Consider the following 14,820-nt stretch of genomic DNA (forward strand, 5'->3'; position numbering starts at 1 on the left):
CTATTATGGCCTATTTTATTCATTCTACAGTATATACATGTATCATGTTTATGTGCTAATTATATTGTTTATTAGGTCATATTAGATGACTTGTGATAGATAAATAAGCCGTACAGTTGATAATAGCGTCATATTCAAGTATTTTTTCTCATCTTTCCAGAATGCAGGAACAAATTAATGGCTTTTCAATTAATTTAAATGAGGAAAATTAATTTGATACACGAGTAAATTGAGTTACGAATTAGCTCCTGGAACAGATTAAATTCGTCAGTCAAGGTTCCACTGTACGTACGCTGATAATTATTGTACGTGTGTGTGTACCTGTACCTAAATATACTTACACACTGTGCTGGCATGCACAGTTGAAGTTCTATCAATAAAGATCGAGAACCAAAACCTAGTCATTGTGGTTGTATACAAGCCACCAGATGCAATCTCAACAGTTCAAGGAACAGCTACTGAAAATTGATTACTGTTTGGAAAACCTTCCAGCTCCATCCCCAAACATCTTACTGCTTGGTGATTTCAACCTAAGGCATACAAAATGGAAGAATGTAGCAAATAATGTTATAGCTGAAACAATCCCCGGAGGTAGCGCAGATGAAAGGTCACACACACATGGGCTACCAAGTCTCTGCGAAAAATGCACCTTAAGCCAGCAGATAGTGGAGCCAACAAGACTAGGAAACACACTTGACCTTATCTTCACAAATAATGAGGACCTGATAAGAGACATATGATCAAAAACAACTAATTCCGATCACAACCTAATCGAAGTCCAGACGTACATGCATAGGGGTCCTGATCAGCAGAATGCATGTACCTGTGAAGGTGTCTTCACAAAATACAACTTCAACAACAAGAACATCAACTGGGACCAGGTAAACCATGTCCTAAACGAAACATGTTGGGAAGATGTCTTAAATGACATGGATCCAAACCAGTGCCTTGAAAGGATCAACTTCCTGGTAGCAGAAGCATGTTCTAGGCATATTCCCCTACGAAAGAAGAGCAGGAGTAAACTGGAGAAAGACACTCCCTCTACAGAAGACGACGAAGAGTCACCGAGCTCCTCAGGAGTGCTAGAATATCTGATACACGAAAGGAGGCGCTGACCAGGGAAGTGGAAACTATCGAACTTAAGCTAAATGACTTGCAGGAACCAGGAGAGGCAGGAGGAGCTTAAAGCTATTAGTGAAATTGAAAGAAATTCAAAATATTTCTTTTCATATGCCAAAAACAAGGCAAATACCACATCTAGTATCAGGCCCTTACTCAGACAGGATGGGACTTACACAGATGACAACAAGGAAATGAGTGAAATATTGAAATCTCAGTAAGACTGTTTAGTGAACCACTAATCGGTCTGAGGATCGACTACCCAAATGATTTCTTCATGAATGAGCCTCAAAACTCCATAAATGTATGCCAGATTTCCGACATTATCCTAACTCCGATAGATTTCGAAAAAGCCATTGACAACATGCCTATGCACTCAGCCCCGGGCCCAGACTCGTGGAACTCTGTTTTCATTAAGAACTGCAAGAAACCCCTCTCGCGTGCCCTAAGTACACTATGGAGGAGGAGCTTGGACATGGGTGAAATTTCAGTCACTTAAAACAACGGATATAGCCCCACTTCATAAAGGTGGCAGCAAAGCATTAGCTAAGAACTATAGACCAATAGCTCTGACGTCCCACATCATAAAAATCTTTGAAAGAGTGCTAAGAAGCAGGATTGCAAATCACCTGGATTCCCAAAATCTGTACAATCCAGGGCAACATGGGTTCAAGGCAGGTCGCTCCTGCCTCTCAACTACTGGATCACTATGACATGGCCTTGGATGCACTGGAAGAAAATCAGAATGCAGATGTAATATACACAGACTTTGCAAAAGCATTTGACAAATGCGATCATGGCATAATAGCCCATAAAATACGTGCTAAAGGAATAACTAGGAAAGTGGGGAGATGGATCTTCAACTTCCTAACAAATCGAACACAAAGAGTAGTGGTCAACAGAGTTAAATCGGAGGCTGCCATAGTGAAGAGCTCTGTTCCACAAGGCACAGTACTCGCCCCCATCTTATTCCTCATCCTCATATCAGACAGACAGACATACACCACAGCACCGTATCATCCTTTGCGGATGATACTAGGATCTGCATGAGGCTGTCATCTGCTGAGGACGCGGTTAACCTCCAAGAAGATATAAACAGTTTTCCAGTGGGCAACGGTAAACAATATGATGTTCAATGAGGACAAATTCCAAATGCTCCGTTATGGAAAACTGGAGGAGATAATAACTAGAACAGAGTATACTACTGACTCCGGCCATACAATAGAGCGGAAAAATAATGCAAGGGACCTGGGAGTAGTAATGTCTGAGGATCTCACTTTCAAGGATCACAACAGTGCCACAATCGCACGTGCAAAGAAAATGATAGAATGAATAATGAGAACTTTCAAAATGAGAGATGCCAAGCCAATGATGATCCTTTTCAAATCACTTGTTCTCTCTAGGCTGGAATACTGCTGCACATTAACATCTCCATTCAAAGCAGGTGAAATTGCAGATCGAGAGTGTACAGAGATCCTTTACTGCACGTATAAGTTCTGTCAAGCACCTTAACTACTGGCAACGCTTGGAAGCACTTGACTTGTACACATTGGAACGCAGGAGGGAGAGATGCATCATAATCTACACTTGGAAAATCTTGGAAGGAATGGTCCCAAATCTGCACACAGAAATCACTCCCTATGAAAGTAAAAGACTGGGCAGGCGATGCAAAATGCCCCCAATAAAAAGTAGGGGCGCCATTGGTACACTAAGGGAAAACACCATAAGTGTCCAGGGCCCAAAACTGTTCAACAGCCTCCCATCAAGCATTAGGGGAATTGCCAATAAGCCCCTGGCTGCCTTCAAGAGAGCTGGACAGATACCTAAAGTCAGTGCCGGATCAGCCGGGCTGTGGCTCGTACGTTGGACTGCGTGCGGCCAGCAGTAACAGCCTAGTTGATCAGGCCCTGATCCATCGGGAGGCCTGGTCATGGACCGGGCCGCGGGGGCGTTGATCCCCAGAATAACCTCCAGGTACACATTAAAATCACCCAGTCTCTACTCTTGATGCTATATTATTAATAATCTCTTGGGAGCATTAAGTGTTGTATATTATGTTAATATAGACATTTCCATTAATCCATCTATATTTTTTTCAAAATTATATAATAAACATGGTACATAACATATAAACAAATACACCCAATAATATTGTGTGTACACTAACATTACTGGGGATAACTAGAAAATTATTACTTTTGTATGCCTTCACTCAGTCATTTCTCCCAGAAATGGCATTACATGAGAATGGGAGTGTTCCTCTATTCTACTGCATCAACGTGGAGACAACTTTAACACAATGTCAAGTGTCTGTATTAGGGTGCAAGATTCAGACATGGGAATGAATGTGTATCAACCAAAAGTAAACGTGTCTGTTTACATTATGTGTGGGTTGGGTGGTGTTGGGTGGGCTGCCCTGGCTGGCTACCATATTTCCCACACCTAGCTTCCTACAAATAAATACGACTTGCTTCTCACCCTACATTATGACTACAAATATTTTAAGGTATGTAATGGGTGTACTGTGTGTGTATTTTACTTTTTATTTTTTAATGCCTAGTTCTATTACTAGCTTAATACAAGTTAGTATAAACTTGTCTGGCATTTATAAGTGAAAAAAATGGCATTCTGCTTAAGGTGATTTCTGTTTCAAGGTGGTAGCCTGGAACCTAACCTGCCCTGTGAGGCCCTATTGTACTTGTACCAAATACACTTCCAATCCAACATGCATTGTCCACTAAGCAATTACTAGTCACCAACAAAGAATTCTGTCCTCAAATGTTATACAATACAACAAGATAACTTGAAAATTCAGAAGCATAAAAATGAGACACTAAGTGGCCATTTAATTTGTGGGTAGTACTGAAATTTTAGTGAATGAATCTGCATGGCAAGAATCCCAGGATAACTTTGTTGGCACAGCAACAGCTGGGTTCTAGAGAGGCAAGTACTCTGAAGAAAACTAAATTTGTGCTACTCCTGAACTTTCATTACCCGAGCTAAGTGTGGAAGCGAGAGAAATCTTGCACAACAATATATCAAGAAAACAGTACAGCCTCTCCTCGGTGATGGAGTTCTGCTCCTAAGACCACGTCCTTAAACAAATTCGTTAAGTGAGGAGAATACTACAATGGTAGTGGGTTTGTGTCTATCTTTGATATTGTTTTAATATCTTTGCAACATTTATAACATTTATATTTTTAAATGTGTATACAGTAGTGTACTGTATATAGCAGTAAACAGAATAGAGGAAATCAGCTCTAATATACAGTGGAATCTCTACTTGCGAGCGCATCCACATGCAAGTTTTTCCAAATACGAGCAGTCGATGGGTTGATTTTTTGCTTCCATATGCGAGGAAAATTTCCATAAGCAAGCAGACCTCAAGGTGATGCTGGCGAGGGGCTCTTGCTCTCGAATCTAGGGAATTGTATAATTTGTTTGTAGGACTATCTTATTGAAACTTGGGCAATGTATGATGGAAAGATGCTTCTTAACGTACACCAAAAATGAAAGAAATCGGAGCATAAATAATGGGGTTCACTTCAGCAATTAGCCACCCCTTAGTGGTATTTTCGTGTGGTTTTTATGGTTGTATTCTCATTTTTTTGGCCTCATTTGATAGAATGGAAGATATACAACAGAAATAGTATGATTTTGATTGCTTTCACGACTAAAAGTACCTTGAAATCGAGCTCAACGAGGGAGAAATGCTCGTTTGCTCGACTAAGTTCAAGAGTAAACAAATGTCCATTCCAATATGCAGTAGTGAATGGGTTGACATACAATTATTGCAATAAAGCATAACAGTAAATCTTATATTTTTTTTATGTGAATAAAAATTACAAATTATTTATATTGCAATAATAATAATAGTAATAATAATAGTAGTAATAATAATAATAATACGTATAATAATAATAGTATAATAATATACAGTGGACCCTCGACCAACGATGGCATCGTATAACGTTAAATCCGACTACCGATACATTTTGACGCAAAAATTTTGCCTCGACTAGTGCTAAAAAACTCTACCAACGCGATTCGTTCCATTTGAGACACGTCCATGTGTGGCCTGTGCAGTGTTTACAAGCCAGCCACCGCGGTCACATCCAAACATACAATTGGAATATTTCATATTATCACAGCGTTTTTAGCGATTGCACCTGCAAAGTCACCATGGGCCCCAAGAAAGCTTCTAGTGCCATCCCTGTGATAAAAAGGGGTGAGAATTAGTATGGAAATTAAGAAAGATTTTGAAGGGTTTGGGGCTAGCCCTGAGATGCCTATGCCAGTTGTGGAATCCATTGTGCCTACTTCAAAGATTAAGGAAATGTGTGCAAAGTGGGTTGAACTGCAAACCTTTATGGATGAAAATCACCCTAACACAGCTATTGCAAGCCATGCTGGTGACTATTACAATGACAATGTTGTGGCCCATTTTAGATAAATCGTAAAGGAACGGGAGGTACAGAGATCTATGGACAGATATGTTGTGCGACAGAGGTCCAGTGACTCAAGCTGGTCCTAGTGGCATTAAAAGAAGGGAAGTAACTCCAGAAAAGGACTTGACACCTCAAGTCCTAATGGAAGGGGATTCCCCTTCTAAACACTAACACCATCCACACACTCCCCTCCTCCCATCCCATCAATCATCACCAGATCTTCAATAAAGGTAAGTGTCATGTAATTGTACACGTCTTCAGTTTGTGTGTATTAAAATTAATATTTCATGTGGTAAAATTTTTTTTTCAATACTTTGGGGTGTCAGGAACGGATAAATTTGATTTCCATTATTTCTTATGGGGAAAATTAACTAACGATAATTTCGAATAACGATGAGCTCTCAGGAACGGATTAATATTGTTGGTCGAGGGTCCACTGTAATACAATATGTATAATAATACATATAAAATAATAATGTACTAATACATAATAATTATAATAGACGACTTCAAAAGGCCGCCACAAGATGGCAGTGTTTACCACAACAAAGAGGGAGCAGTTGTGGCCGCCTCCAAATGTTACATAATGACAATTTATTCATTCTAGAGTATATATCAGGTTTCTATGTTATTTATATCGTTTGTTATGTCATATTAGATGAACTGTGATAGATAAATAAGCAGTAGTTGATGATAGCAAAATATTCAAGGAGCATTTTGCCCTGTCTCCAGACAAACTCTTGTCAGCCCCTGCCACACACACATGACATTTTATTCATTCTAGAGTATACATCAGGTTTCTATGTTATTTATATTGTTTGTTATGTCATATTAGACAAACTGTGATAGATAAAAAAGCCGTATAGATGAAATTAGCGAAATTATTAAAGTAGTATTTTGTCTGGTCTCCAGACAAACTGTCGTCCACCGCCAACACCGCCCATACCACTACATGAATTACATTTTATTCATTTTAGAGTATACATCAGGTTTCTGTGTTATTTATATTGTTTATTATGTCATATTAGATCAAGTGAGATCGATAAACAAGCCATAAAATTTATATTAGCGAAATTATTAAGTACAGAATTCCACTGGAATGGATTAATTGCATTTCAGTTAATTTAAATGAGAAAAACTGACCCTGCAAACAAGCAAATCCAGTTGCGAGCAAGGTCATGGAACGGATTAAACTCCCAAGTAGAAGTTCCACTGTACATTATTTAGGTATGCATACTGGTCAGAGCACACATTTTAAGTCCAAGTCGTTGGTAAACAAGTACGTCACTAAGTGAGGAGGCGCTGTACTACCACATCTGAAAAGCTACCAAGACCATATTTAACTAGCTTTAAAATAACTTTTGCTAACATTGATAATTTACTGAATTACAAACTAACATTTGTAGTATCCTGCAAGGTGTCTACTAAAAGCTTTAAAATGCATTTATAAAGATAACTAAGGCATGTAATGCCAAAATGTGAGACTAGTATGCATATTAGCTTCTAAGAATCTGACTCTTACCTTTGCTAATATCACAGGTGGATCATTAGTCTTCAGAGAAGAAGCTGCCTTTTCAAATTCTGGTTTCAACCGTTTACAATGGCCACACCTGTATTAAAAAAAATTAACTATAACTTTCAAAGTTAAATGTAGTACAAAATGATGTGCTGCAGGATTATTATCCCCCACCCACCAATGAAATACCTTAGGGCCAGAATTTACTTCAATGAAACAGGCGAGTTAGAAACTTCCCATTAATTAACCCTTTGAGGGTCGGTCACGTACAAGTACGTCATTGCAGCCAGGGTCGGTCACGTACTTGTACACCTAAATTCTAGCGCCTGCAAATCTGGTGGAAGAAAGCTGGCAGGCCAACATATGAAAGAATGGGTGTGTGTGGTCTGTGTGCGCAGTATAAAAAAAATCTAAGCACGCTGTGCATAATGAGAAAAAAATTACAGTTTTTGGTTTAAAACAGCGATTTTCTAGTGTATTTTCGTATGGTATTTATGGTTGTATTCTTGTTTCCTTGGTCTCATTTGATAGAATGGAAGATACATTACAGAAATAGAGATGATTTTGATTGGTTTCATGATAAGTACCTTGAAATTGAGCTCAAACTAGTGAAAATGATCGATTTTCGTCGATGTTCTAGAGTAAACAAATCAAGCCACACGTCCAATACATGTCAACTGGCAAGTCTAATATTATTTCACAAGTGCACTGATACCATTTATACTGTTTTTACAATTATGCAGTAGTATATATAACAGAAAACCTTCTATTTTCTGAGAGAATAAAAATTCAAAATGGAAAGCAATGTAAGAGGGGCATAGAGATGTGACTAATGAACAGATAAAATGTTATTTTAGTGCCATGAATGTGTCTTGTTTATTCTGGACCCTATTTCAAAATTGGCATCTTTTTGAAATTTGTGTGAAATTGCCCAAACTGCTAATTTCTGACCACTTTATTGGGTAGTTAAAATCGGTAAATGGGCGGATTCTTGTACTCAGTCGATAGAACAAATGGAGTACTAGGGCAATAGCTATGGTTTTAGTCAACTGCAACATTGGAACTGGCCGAAAATAGGGCTCAAAGTAGGCGAAATCGGCCACTTCGAGACGGCTAACTTCGCGAGAGCATAATTCTGCAAGTTTTCCGTCAAATTTCATACTTTTGGTGTCATTATGATCGGAAAAATATTCTATCATTTCATAAGATTTTTTTTTTTTTTTTTTGAAAAATTTTCAACCCTGAGAACAAGTTTGGGAGAGGACCTCTCGACTCTCAAAGGGTTAAAGTCTTGAATATCTGATAGAGAAGGGAAAGGAAGGATTTTTTCACACCAGAAAATTTCAGAGTAAAAAATATCAAAATGATTTATTTTAATGTATACAGTATATTCTGAGACTTCTAAATTATGGACCCATTTACAGCTGGGCAACTAACCCAGAAGTAATGGTGGCAGCACCAAATACAGTGGACCCCTGGTATTCGATGGCATCGGTATTCGATAAATCCGGTATTCGATGCATTATATTACAAAAAATTTTCCTCGGTATTCGATTGAAAACCCGGTATTCGATACGATTCATATGAGACCTGTCCACGTGTGGCCTGAACTGCCCCGTGTGTGCCAATGTTTACAAGCCAGCCAGTGTGCGCGCATCTAAGGATACATTCGGTACATTCCATATTATCACTGTTTGGTGCTTGTTTCTGCAAAATAAGTCACCATGGGCCCCAAGAAAGCTTCTAGTGCCAACCCTTCGAGAAAAAAGTCGCTAATGACTTATGAAATGAAGAAAGAGATAATTGCAAAGTACGAAAGTGAAGTGCGCGTGTTGGAGCTGGTTAGGTTGTATAATAAACCCCAATCAACCATCTCTACTATAGTGACCAGGAAAACGGCAATCAAGGAAGCTGTTCTTGCAAAAGGTGCAACTGTGATTACGAAACAGTGACTGCAAGTGTTAGAAAATGTTGAGAGATTGTTATTGGTGTGGATAAATGAAAAACAGATAGCAGGAGATAGCATCTCTCAAGCGATCATTTGTGAAAAGGCTAGGCAGTTGCATGACGATTTGGTAAAGAAATTGCCTGCAACTAGTGGTGATGCGAGTGAATTTAAGGCCAGCAAAGGTTGGTTTGAAAGATTTAAGAATCGTAGTGGCATACATAGTGTGATTAGGCATGGTGAGGCTGCCAGTTATGTTGTGTGACAGAAGTCCAGTGACTCTCAAGCTGGTCCTAGTGGCATTAAAAGAAGAGAAGAGAAGTAACCCCAGAAAAGGACTTGCTACCTCAAGTCCTAATGGAAGGGGATTCCCCTTCTAAACACTAACACCTCTCCCCTCCTCCCATCCCATCAATCATCACCAGATCTTCATTAAAGGTAAGTGTCAATTATTTTATTGTTATTGTAATTATTCTTTTGCATTAAACTTAATATTTCATGTAGTAAAATTTTTTTTTTTCATACTTTTGGGTGTCTTGCACGGATTAATTTGATTTCCATTATTTCTTAGGAGGAAAATTGATTCAGTTTTCGATATTTTCGGTATTTGATGAGCTCTCAGGAACGGATTAATATCGAATACCGGGGGTCCACTGTATACCACTAATTGAGAAAGTATTAATCAAGTATTGCAATATGACATTTAGTGAAAGTGGGTGGGTGTGAGTTGGACCTGACTAGCTTGTGCTAGTAGGTCAGATGCACTGCTCCTAAGTGATGTGTCTGACCTCACTAGGTCAAGGCATTGGCTTAAGCCAGTGGGAGAATTGGAGCTGCCTTGCATAGGCCAGTAGGCCTGTTGCAGCGTTCCTTCTTTCTTATGTTCTTATGAAAAATTCTATCTGGGTATCAAGAGCCTACATTTATAGGGCTTCTATTCAATATTTAAGAAAATTCTTAGATAAATGAGAATTTGGGGCAGGTGGAGGAGGCATCTTAGTTTTGTATTAATCAATTATATACCAACTAAAAATTACCACCATTTTGTACAAAATTACTAAACTATGCACTTAGTCCCAATTCTGATTAACTACAGTACCAGCATTTCAAAATAGTTAGCCCTGCTATTGCTGGTTATCCTTTGAGGCCAGTGTGCAGGGCTAATAAACAATTTAATGAGAAATCTCACTGTATATAGCTTAAACTTGACTGGAAAATCACATTTAAATGATTTTCTATTTGATCTTTATGGTAACCTAATGAGCCCTTAGGGGTCAAAATGAAATTTGTATTTGATGGAAACTAGTGTGGAGAACAAGGAGCAAGTAGAAATCAAAGAGGAACTGTGGTAGCCACTATACAACTTAATACTTAGAAAAACAATTTGAAGTTAAATGCATAATTACATAAGGAAATTATAACAAACTTTCAATACAGTACTAAGATTATGGCGATTTAAGAACAAGAAAAAATTTGTAATCTACAAGGCTGGGAACTGAGTAGGCAAAGGAGTTACTTAATCCTGTCCATGTTAGAAGCCCCAAAATTAAGTGCAGACTGTCAGCACCTAAAAAAGAAAAATCTGAAATGGTAGAGAATATTTTCTGTTGGCACAAATACAAAACTTTATGGAAACCTTTCAGAATTACACAGGCTTAAAGTTAGCAATCTGGGCACAATTAACATTGGCAGTTGCCGACAACCTCAGCTATTTCACTAGTGGCCCTTCCATTGAGAATGAAAATGTTTATTTCCTTGCAATGCTTACAATGTGTGCTTTACATACATGTATTATAAAATATTAATTAAGGCTACTTTAGGCCTAAGGAGGCAGGTTCCATGTGGTAAACAGTTGTCAACAGTCGCCAGGACCCTACCATGCAGGTCAGCTCGTATTAATAATCTTAACCTGCCAGTGTACCTGACCTATATTTTAGTGATACCATCCACGTAGTGACATCATACAGAAACCTCTGGTGCTGCCATAGCTAATAACCAGTAACAAATCTGGTACTTATTGTGATGGAGTGACGTATACAGTTGTGGTAATACACTATACTTATAGTTAGCAACAGTCGCCATATACACAACGGAAATCAAATATCCCTCTATTAATCTTCATCTTCAGAAGCCACGGCTGCTCCAACAAGCAAGTTATACTTTTTAGTATATCTAACTGAACACATTATTCTGTTAGATATTTTTCCAGTAGTCTTTTCACGAGTTAGTCCAAAAATCACCGACTGGATACGTCCAAAATAAGTGACCCCCTAATCTAGATTCGTCCGGATTCATCTAAGAAATAAGTGAACCAACGACAGGATTCAAACTGATTCGTTGAAAACAAGATATCCTCTGACTGGATTCTTAAGCTGATGGGGTTTTTGATGCACCCTCATCAAACAGCCAAACAGTAACTACAACAAATAGATACAATACAAGTAGACAGATTTACTTTTAAGGTGGTTATTAGTAAAAAAAAAAAAAAAAAAAAAGTACAGCGATTCACTAACCGGATTCGTCCAAGAAATAAGTGAACAAAGGACCGGATTCACACGGATTCGTTGGACTAAATAAAATAGATACAAGACAAATAGACAGATCTCCACTTTAAGGAAGCTATTAGTAGAATATACAGTAAAACGACAAATAAAATAATATGAAATCCTGTGTAGTCTGCAACCGAACAGGCTACTGCATGGATTACATTCAATTTGTGGGAAATGGACCCACACCCCTTGTGCAGGTATTCAGGAATCATCTACAAGATATTTAACCAGGAAAGTGCTTCTGGGTATGCCCAAATGAGACTAAACTGTGGAATAAAATCACAATTTCAATAAAAGATATCAAAGCGGCCTTCATAAAAAAAACATTAGAGCATTCTATAACAGTCTGGAAAATAAAAAATCTGGGCCAGATGATGCTATTGCCCCTGGTACAAATGCTGTCCTGGTAGACAGTAACTAAGAATAGAGAAAAACAAGAGTGGCCTGGAGGGGGACAGGAGCTCTAGTGGGGAAAAGTGTAGACAAGGACATGCAAAAACCAATGTTAAAAACTAGCAATACCACAGGAGATAGTAAACAAGGCAATGTCCCAATAAATAGTGAAGATAAATTACCAGAAATAACTGATGAAGGCTCCATTGTTAGCATTAGTGCTAAAGATAGAAAGGAGACAGGAGAACATGCACCAGTAGGAAATAGTAAAAAAACCAAGGCAAACAGAAACCAGGTCTGTGCAAATACTATGCACTTGGTATCTGCAGGCATGGAATATCTGGAAAAACAGAAGGGATGTGCAACTTTGACCACCCCAGAAAATGCCATGCCCATATTACAACAGGAAAATGCAACCACCCTTCCTGTAAGCTTTTCCACCCTGAAATGTGTCACTCTTCAGTTCAGGAAAGAGTGCTATAACATACTGCCAGGCACACCACCTAGAGGGTACAAAAAGACATTACATCCAGACCATGGGAAAACCTGAGTAGCCACAGCCACTCCAGAGGTTTTTTTTTTTTTTAGTGCCAGGAAGGAAAAAAAACCTGGCAGGAAGTGACAAATTGTATGCCAACTCCAATCATTTCTGGGGTGGAATCAATGGCCTCCACTCCACAACAGATATTAGTGCCAGGAAAAGAGACCCTCCCCCCCATATACCACCAATCCGACATTCATCTTTGCAAATACTATACAGGGTCTAATGCCAGCAACGAATAGCAAAATACCTTTCATCCATGGACTGCTTACGGAGCCTAATGCAACGTTTGCGGTTTTCAGACCCACAAAGGATCATTTGGACAATGAAATATGGATCCCAGGTTACAACCTATACAGATATGACAGTGAACAATCAAGGAGGGGGGGGGGGGGTTGGCCTGTATATCACACTCGCTCGTATGCTCAGAACCACTAAATGCCTCAAATGATGTAGTTGAAGTTTTAGCAGTAAAGATCAGGAACCAAAACCTGGTCATTGTGGCTGTATACAAGCCTCCAGATGCAATGTCCCAACAATTCCAGGAACAGCTTTTGAAAATTGACCAATGTCTGGAAAATCTTCCAGCTCCTGCCCCCAACATCTTGCTCCTGAGGGATTTCAACCTAAGGCACCTAAAATGGAGAAATATAGCAAATAATGTGGTAGCAGATAACACCAGGAGGCAGCTCAGATGAAAACTCACACATACACAAGCTTTTAAATCTCTGCACCAAATTCACCTTAAACCAGCAAATGATAAAGCCTACGAGATTGTAGAATATGCTGAACCTCATCTTCACTAACCATGATGATCTGATATGAAACAATACTCGGATCACAACATAATAGAGCCCCAGACAGACAAAATACGATCAATCACGAGGGAGCCTTAACCAATTTCAACTTAAATAACAAAATCATAAGGTGGGACCAAGTAAACCAAGTCCTAAATGATATAAACTGGGGAGATAGGGTAGGATCTGTGTTGCTTAGTCTATGTCTAGAACAAATTAACTCTGTGGCACTTGAGGTATGCTAAAGGCATAGTCCTTTAACTCTTTGACTGTCGCAACCCCCAATCCTGAGGTGTCTCCTGGTGTCGCATTTTTCTTAGAGAATTATTATTATTATTATTATAATCAAAAAGAAGCGCTATTATTATTATTATTATTATAATAAGCCACAAGGGCTATCCAGCGCTGCAGGGTAGGGAAGGAAGCAAGGGAATTGGATGGCAGAAGGGAGGGGGGATGATCAGCAGGTTACAGAAAACAGCGGGGCAGGGGATAGTACGGGGGTAGAGGGTAGCAAGAGATACAAGTAGAAAGGGCTGAAAGTATCAGAATTTGTGAAGTAAGTCAGTCGTTGTCAAAAAGTCAATGAGAGAGTCCGGATGAAAGGTGGGTCCATCAGCGAGAAGGGAAGGTAAAGAGAGAGCAGCGGGGCGAAGACGACGACAGAGGTAAATTCTGCGTGCTCGTTGATAAAGTGGGCAGTCCAACAGAATGTGGCTGACTGATAATGGAGCTTGGCAATTCTCACAGAGAGGAGCAAGACGCCTCTCCATGAGATATCCATGAGTAAGACGAGTATGGCCAATGCGAAGACGGGAGAGAGTAGTCTCCCAACCTCGACACTGGTGATAAGAAGACGGCCAGTAACCTATACTCGGTTTAATAGACTGAAGTTTGTTGCCGAGCATAGTAGACCAACGTTGTTGCCAACGGGTGTGAAGGTGGGAAGATATTACAGCAAAATAGTCCGTACATGGAATACCTCTATAAGAAACTGGTAGGTCATGTACTGCTGACCGCGCAGCAGTGTCTGCCTGTTCATTGCCCTGTACGTCAACATGACCAGGGACCCAACAAAAAACAATATCTTTATGCTTAGTAAAGATGCGGCGTAGCCAAAGTTGGATACGGAGGACTAAGGGGTGAGGTGTATCAAATTTTTGTATAGCCTGTAAAGCACTAAGGGAGTCTGAGACAACCACAAATGATGACACAGGCATAGATGCAATACGGATAAGTGCTGTAAGGATGGCATATAATTCAGCAGTAAAAATACTAGCTGAAGATAGTAAATGCCCTTGTACGACGCTGTCCGGAAACACTGCTGCGAATCCTACGCCGTCAGAAGACTTAGAGCCATCTGTGTACACAGCAATGGCATGAGAATGAGAGTGAAAGTGGTCAAGAAAAAGAGAGCGGGAAGCGACCGTAGACAGTTGGGCTTTCGAGCAAGGGAGGGAGAAAGAACAGACTCGAACAGCTGGAACTTCCCAGGGGGGTAGGGAAAAGTGA

The 14,820-nt window shown here is 39.5% G+C and overlaps 1 protein-coding gene across 1 annotated transcript in view; it reads right to left on the reverse strand.

Annotated features, from left to right (window-relative positions):
• ERp60 (disulfide-isomerase A3) overlaps positions 1-7,182 on the reverse strand; it is a 31,165-nt gene extending 23,983 nt beyond the window's left edge. The window contains exon 1 of the mRNA XM_070089437.1: positions 7,090-7,182. The gene's annotated coding sequence lies outside the window, so the exon portion shown is untranslated. The remainder of the gene's footprint in view (positions 1-7,089) is intronic.
• Positions 7,183-14,820: the final 7,638 nt, after the last annotated feature.

Source organism: Cherax quadricarinatus, chromosome 28, assembly GCF_038502225.1.
Source record: "Cherax quadricarinatus isolate ZL_2023a chromosome 28, ASM3850222v1, whole genome shotgun sequence".
Classification (NCBI taxonomy): domain Eukaryota; kingdom Metazoa; phylum Arthropoda; class Malacostraca; order Decapoda; family Parastacidae; genus Cherax; species Cherax quadricarinatus.